Source organism: Perca fluviatilis, chromosome 19, assembly GCF_010015445.1.
Source record: "Perca fluviatilis chromosome 19, GENO_Pfluv_1.0, whole genome shotgun sequence".
NCBI classification, from domain to species: domain Eukaryota; kingdom Metazoa; phylum Chordata; class Actinopteri; order Perciformes; family Percidae; genus Perca; species Perca fluviatilis.
The window spans coordinates 32,555,128-32,561,946 of record NC_053130.1 but is presented as its reverse complement, the minus strand read 5'-3'; positions in this window follow the sequence as shown (position 1 = coordinate 32,561,946).

The window sequence follows — 6,819 nt, the reverse complement described above, 5'->3', positions numbered from 1 at the left end:
GGGACACTGAATAACTGTGGAAAGAGTTGCTTCTGGGGTTTCAATGCAAACACAATCCTCTTGAATGGAGAGAATGGTTCCTACAGATCAGGGGAAGTTTCAATTCAACTCCGAAAAAAAAAAAAAAAAAGGAATCTGACAATCCTTGAGAAAGACAAACACAAAGCAAAAGTCCCTGGCTCCTTGGAGGAAAAAAAAGTTTATCCGAAGTTAGAGTGCAAGTGAGCGGTGTTGAAGTGCGAGCAGGCGGCTGAGCCTACGCACCGTCCCGTGGAATAACGGTGCAGGCGCTTCAGTCATATTTTGCAGCACAATATTTATAGTTCTGCACCACAGAACAGCTGTGTCTGTGCCTGCCCTGTGGGGATAGACATTTTTGTGTCTGTCGCTCAAGAACGATGTTTTATGAATTTTCTTTTAACTAAATTGAGCTCGAGGTTTTCCAAAAAAAGTGGTGGGTACAAAATGACTCATGACGAAATCTGATAGGTATGCGTACCCACCGTCCCCACCAAAATCGACGCCTATGCCCCCATTAATCTTTTAGATAAATTTGAGCAGTGCCTATGGTTTGCATTTTCTACATTTTATAGTGGCATGCACTGTGGGAGTCAAACGTGCTCTGGTTTATTCTTTAAACCAATCACAAACGTCTTGGGCAGCCCTAAGCGCCGGACGGAGCAACTCTGCACTATAGCCTTGGGAAGGAACTTGTTTTGGTGGAACATGTGTACGTTCAAAGGTTGTTTTAGTCAAGTTTAGAATGCCAACACAAAGAAAGCAGAAGGTAACCGACATCCGGGCGAAATGAACGACAGCACTTGAACAATCCTGGAAGTGGAACATTGTGAATAAAGAGTAAGGTGTCTACAACACTGCTGACAGAAGGGGCAGTTCAGTTTTAGGAGCATAAGACAAGAAGGGGTTAATTTCATGATGGCTACCACTGTAGCAATTTATTTTACAATTTTTCATCCTGTTGTCATTTCAGATACCTGCCGTTCCCCACTAGTTGCTCTCAGAGTGTTCCCCACCAATCCCAGGAAACCTGATCCCCATTTGTTTGCCCTCACTCACCGATTACTTCTTTGAAAGTTGAAAACATGTTTTTGCTTTCAACTGCTCAACCTCTGAGTCCTGCTTGTGAGTCCACATCTCTGTGTTCAGAACCACTACAGTTAATCCACCTCACAGCGACTGACTCAGCCACTATCTCTGTCAATATATCTCCAAATGTACTTGTCATTTTAAAGTAAAGCAGGACAAACTATAAATATTATATACATACTACTGTAGAAATCGATAAAAGTTATCCTGTAATAAAGTGTAAAAGGATAACCTTATTAAGCAGATCAGGGACAGAACCACTTTCAGTAATTCTCTGTCAATGGCATCATGAACTGCATGCCATACTATGTCACATAAGTCTATGTGACAAATATTGTTCTCTTCCAGCCAACTTTCCCCCTCTGATGTCTCTATCATAGACTGTATATAAAGATGGACGATGTGTCTCCGCTTCCTCCCACTGTACAAAAGTGAAGCCAAAATATGGGTGCTGCCATCTTGTAATTTTGGAGCCAGAGTCTGCAAAGTAGTGATCGGGTGGTGGAACCGCGGTATCGATGTACAGCCCGTACACCTGCCCGACCAATCACCTCGTTTTTATAGCATAAAATAACTAATAAAAAACAAACTTATCAGAAAATAAATACTTGAATCAGTGTGATAAAAAATAAAAACTACCTAAATTGACTTAATTACATAGAAACAATCTTTGGGAAAAAAAATGTATTTGATGTGTAGCTTACTTTGATTTTTTTAGTTTGGCCCCTGTCCGCTAACATGGAGGGGGCGGTATTTATGACCTGTACTGCAGCCAGCCAACAGGGGGCGATCAAGGTGTTTTGGCTTCACTTTTACAGTCTGTGCATCAACCTCTGGTCTCTTTACTGGTGCCAAAACAAATTTCTGTGATGCCCCACAATGGCAGGTGCATTTATTCTGTCAATTAGAAGAAGAGGGAGAAAACAGTGGGATGGCTAACTGAAAGAGAAAATGCTCCACTACTTTTCTCTCTCTTCATCCGTCCCTTGTTCCCTCCCCTCCTCTCTGGCTGTCTTTTTTATTTTTGGCCTTGGCTCAACTGACTGGCTCGGCGCCAGGGCCTGCCGAGTGACTTTGGGCACGGCTGCCAACACGTGCGAGCCCGCGCCACACAGCCCCGGCGCGCCAATCCTCATATGCCAATGCTGTTGGGGGCACGGCGGTTGGAGGGCAACGCTGCTGTCGCCCATGGCCAGGGTCCCATGGGAGAGAGCACACAGGGCGAGGGTGTTAATGCTTTCAGATCTGGTTAAGAGAAGGGTGACAGCTCTGTTACCTGGGTGGAAGGTGGTTAGGAAAGAGGGGACGGGGGGAGTAAAGGGCATCTGCTTCCTTTCTAACACTCAGACATCCAACAAAAACCGCCACACAGGAGACTTAAGTACAGTTTTATTAGCACGTGTTAACGTAGACATACTGAATGCTTGGAACTATATGAACACATTGCAGGCTGAGTTTGGTGCCAATGTGCTGCATACAGCAGCCTGAGTACAGTGCTTTCAGTATATTAACTGTTTCTGTACCTGATGTCTTGTCATATAAAATATAAGAAGGTGGAGGGGAATAATTCCAATCTACCTCTTTGGTACCACTTTGTAATTAGTAACCCTTGATGGAGGGTTTATACATTATAACTAATGTTTTTTTATGAAAAGTTTATAAATCATTTCCTCATAAGCAGACCCAAAGGGAATTTTCAGATTTTATTTATTTTTTTACAGTTTTCAGCAGTGATGCAGAATGAAAATCCGCAGAATTTAGTAGACAGTTTTTCTGCTTGGGGTGGAGATGTGTTAACATGTTGAGTTCTATTTTTTTTTTTATTTGTTTAAATTTAAAATATGCTGCAAATCAATGGAAAATTCTGTGGAATTCTGAGTCTGTAGATTCCATGTAGGCCTGCTCATGAGCCACAAATACAAACAAACTCTGGTTTGCCAGGCTATGAAAAATCCCTTTGTGTGGTGTTTATTCTTCATATGTTGTAATAACATAGTTATAAATGTTGATTATTGGTTGGTGGTTGATGATGGCTGATGGGTCATTTCTATAGTACTTCGCTTTATGAACAAGTAACAACTCAAAGTTCAAGGTCAAGGTTTAGCAAAAAACGTAAAACTTCTAATCAGCCTCAGGTGCACTTCTTGTGTAACATCTAAAATCCAAAATCCTTTCAGATGGGGGACCCTAGGACAAAATGGGGGTCCGTGGTCTAATTTGTTTCAGTTTACGGGTCTTTCACGTGAAAAGGTTTAGGAACCACTGTCATAAAATTATGCTTATGCTAAGACAGTATGTAATACTGACACACACTTTCATGCTCACAACATGATAAACCACTCTGACATGGGTTGCCAAGGGTGTTCATTCTGACTGGCATCACCCTCTGACTGATTATTTAACTGACTACAACTGATTATCTAACAGTTTTCTTTTTTACAATGGCCATTCCAGCCTCACAGAGCAAGTCTTGTTTAGACTCACACCATGCTACCAATCAAGCTAAAATCCAATTATCATATCAGCATGGAATAAAATCAGATCCAGGAAAACGTACCGACACATCTTCCCGTTACGTTAAGAATGGTCTCACAGTTATGAGTGGCTACTTGAAAACTGAGAATTTCTGTGGAAAAGTTTGCTTCTCCTCAGTGGCTGCTGCCTTCCCTGTCAGTGGTCAGCGGGTTTTCCAGATAAATAATGTTATCTTCTGTCAGCCCCTCCATATCTTCCTGTCTGTGGTCCTAGTGTTAGTGTGCCAGCCAGGCTAGGCGATAAATAAATGATGAAATGTGAAATGAATAAAAACATGAATGACTGTGGCGATGACACTGTGTGACAGCCCAGAGATGGGAATTAGGAGCCAAAGCAGTGCTAAAGCTGGGTTATTGGGCAGGGGCCCCGCTAACGAGCCGTGAGATTGAATTTGACACGTCGAAGAACAGGTGCTCATTTATTTTCCCAAATAAAAGGACTGCGCCAAACTCGCCTGTCCAAAATAACACATAACAACGTAAAGCCATCAACTGCTAAGGTTTTGTGTGATTACAAAGTAACCTAATTTAAAAGTTTTTTTTTTTCCTGTTTATATCTCTCACTATACTCTGGCTAATCTAGCTTGATGCCATTCTTGACATTCTTCAGATGTTGTCGGACGCCTTCCGGCGCTGTACCGGCATTTTGCCGGGCGCAGGTGTGGTAGCGTGGGCAATAACAAGCGCTGAGTAATTACCACAGCCATATCCATAACAGCCCTAAACCCCCAAAGTGTGGTCAGGGTACCCCTCTACCCCCTCATCTCCTCCACCACCTCCCTCCATCCTCTCATCTCGCTATCACTCTCTCTCCAGCTAAATCATAGAACTGGGCTCGGGTCCAGGGGCCTTGCTGCCGCTGCCCGGTTTCTGGCGGGCAGGGAAATAAAGCCGGACGGGCCTCTAGGGATGCTCTAATGTCAGCGTTAATTATGAGTTATGGGGAAACATGCAGAGAGCGCAGGGGTCAGGCCTGTCAGCAATCACACTCTTCAGGCGGAATTTACCATAACGCTTCCTGTTTATCCCCCCATCAATGGGGAAGAACTAAAGGAAATTAGCATTAGCACACCGATCTGTTTCTCTCACACCCCCCCTAACTCCCCCTCCTATTTTGTCTTGCTCATCTCAATCCTTCCTGGCTGGCTATGTCACCCTCTTGGTTACAGTATGAGTTGGAGTGGACCAAAATTTGACAGCGAGTCCTTTTATTTCAGCAGCTTTGGGAAACATAAGATTTTATAATACCTCTGAACAGGGTAATACTGTGATGTTATTCATTTAATGAGAAAAACTAAACTCTCTGGCTCAAAGGCAGAATGAGAGCAGTAACGGCTCTCATGATGGGCCATTTTTCTCTATGAGTCATTGCACACTCTGAACCCGGTGTCGATGTCCCAATCTCTCATTAGTGTGTCGGTACTGAGCCAGACGGTGTCAGACCGTGCAGAGAGCCAACTTTCATGTCATAGACATCAGAATGAAAGCCAGTTAAAAAGCCAATACGTGAGCGATATTCTGTTTTAAAATAGAATCTATTCAAAGATCGGTGCAGATGATAGAGGGAATCAGAGCTGGCAATATTGCTGTAATAAATTATCCATAATTTACAATTTCAGTAATCCTGATAGGCTATACTAAGTATTGGCTCTACATTAATGAGAAATGGTAGAAACAAGTCACTTGGTGGACTACATAGTGGTGTGCGACTGCTTTAATTATATTTTTAATAATAATGGCTCTTTTGGGCAGCATTACAAGGAATTTAATCTTTTCACGGCAAGGACTAAGTAATACATTTGATATCAATAACAAGTAACAAGTACAGAAAGCAACATTATGCAACTTTTTTACCTTAAAGCTGCAGTTTAGGCCTACGTTTTGTCTACTTTGCTAAGCAAAACAAGCTTAAAACATAACATCTGACAGTAAAGTTGTTATGTCGACCCTGAACATTGTTCTGCAACATTAGCTTTCAGGTTGTGTTAGAGTTGTGTTTCTCATCATGTGACAAATGTAAATCCTTTTCGCTCTGTGTTGGTCTTCGCCAACTCCTAGGAAACGTACACCTCTTGTTAGCCTACTAAATACTCACCGATAGAGTGATGAGAAGGTTGGAGTGCTAAAAGTAGTTCTTTAGAAAAAGTAAATGGTTGAGGAAGAATGCCAAAGCTAAAATAAGCAAAATACACTTTGAACAAGATTTTTTTTATTCATTACAGTGGGAGGACTAAATTGATGAGAGCCTCAGGAGGACAATGTGTTATCATCCTTGCAGCTTGCAGGCCCTGCAGAGGAATGAGGTAGCATTACTTTAACAGCTGTGCAAACACAGCTAATGCCTGCTACTGCTGTTTCTCCTCTCAGACTAAAACAATGCTAATCATAGCACATAGCCCCTTTGACTCTACCTAGAAGCCAACAAAGGCAAACCAATGTGCACCTCCAAAAATAACATCCTCCTCCAGCTCTCACCAAATGACTTAGGCGTTACAGAGAGGATTAGATAGGCCTAAACCTGAGAGGGTTTAACTGGAGGGGCTCAGTTGGGTCTAATTTGTGTCAGTTTAGGTGACCTTGATGTGAAAAAGTTTGAGAACCACTGATCTAAAGGATGCAATGTGACATTTTTGACCCTGGAGAGTTAGAGTTAATCAGTATTCTGAGATCTGGTTGTTTTCATGAACTTAATGTACATATAGCTACAAAAAGTAATGCACTGTAATTCGTATGTATTTCACATATTTATTGCTCTATGCACCACTGTTGATTGCTGCTGTATAAAACCGTTCTGGTTCGCATATGGAAGCGGTCGGTTGGATGGGTGGGTCATAAAACACAGGACATCTGAACCTCACAACCACACCCCAGCAATGGGATTGATCCACAGATAAGAATAAAGCTGCCTGTGTCCGTCTGGGCAAAAAGTAACACCTGGAAGTTTTCACTTAGAATTTCACGTTGGTTTTGACTGACGTTAACGTGGCTGACCAGGTTGTTCTAATCAGGATGATGTTCGATGACTGAGGGTATTTCTGAACATGTCAAGGAGGCAATCCAACACTATGGAGCTCCTAATGATCAGTGTAGAGTTATTTTTATGAACCTCTTCAAAACGTGCTATGCCATACCTGTCCACCAGTTGCCTTTACCAGTTGTGTTGTATATATATATATAT